Source organism: Aplysia californica, unplaced genomic scaffold (assembly GCF_000002075.1).
Source record: "Aplysia californica isolate F4 #8 unplaced genomic scaffold, AplCal3.0 scaffold00402, whole genome shotgun sequence".
NCBI classification, from domain to species: domain Eukaryota; kingdom Metazoa; phylum Mollusca; class Gastropoda; order Aplysiida; family Aplysiidae; genus Aplysia; species Aplysia californica.
The window spans coordinates 440,327-441,413 of NW_004797672.1; positions in this window are offsets into that span (position 1 = coordinate 440,327).

Genomic DNA, 1,087 nt, shown 5'->3' on the forward strand with positions numbered 1-1,087 from the left:
AAGTGGAGACGAAGGCAGACGACAGAACAAGGTTAGAGAGAAGGAAAGGAGGTGAAAGGAGAACATTTTAACAAAGAAAATTTGTAGTCATTGTCAGGTTTCGAACCCGGGACCTATTATCTGAAATTTCCTCTTTTCATCTCCTTTCTTGCTCTCTAACCATGTTCAATCGTCTGCTTTCGTCTCTACTTTTTCCTCCCCCCACCTCTTTTTTTGCCACCTCCTCTGGGCTCCTGACTCTTTCTGCAGCTTTTCTACTGCCTCTCTGTGGGTCATTCTTACTGCTGTCTTTCAGCCACACCCCTGATCTTATGGTAGGAAAGATCTAACAACTGTTCTGCCTTCTCGTACTTGGGCCAAAAAATCTTGGAGGTCCTGTGGGCAAGTTGCGCACGTTAAAGATCCCTTGGTGATCCACAATCGATAAGAGTAGGCTTTGGCCGTTACCTGCTCAAAATTCCAAAATTAATTCTTACCAAACTGAAAATGTTTAAGATAAGATAAGATAAGATAAGATAAGATAAGATACATCTTTATTGTCCAGATCCTGGCACATTGGTTTGGTGTTTCACCACGTGTATACACACACACACACACACACACACACACACACACACACACACACACGTAGGCTTACAATCACGTGCACAATATAAAAGAGCAGCAATATAAACAATAATAATCGTAAGGTAGATACACACTCAATGTTATTTTGGTGCATGCTCTAAGGTCGTAAGTATACTTATACAGGATGGTTATGATGGAAGCATTTTGATAGATTATGGTAAAAATGACCTTCTGTCCGCTAATATGATCCTATGCAGTTGCGAGCGCTGTAAAACACTTACCAAGAAAACCCCAAACAACAACAACAACAACAACAACAACAACAACAACAACATTAACAACAACAACAACGGGTATGGCATCTCTTCGGGGAGGATTCAGGGAGGTTGGACTGCCTCACCCGCTACCCAAGGGAGACACACACACACACACACACACACACACACACAACAACAACAACAACAACAACAACAACAACATGGATTCAGGGAGGTTGGACTGCCTCACCCGCTACCCAAGG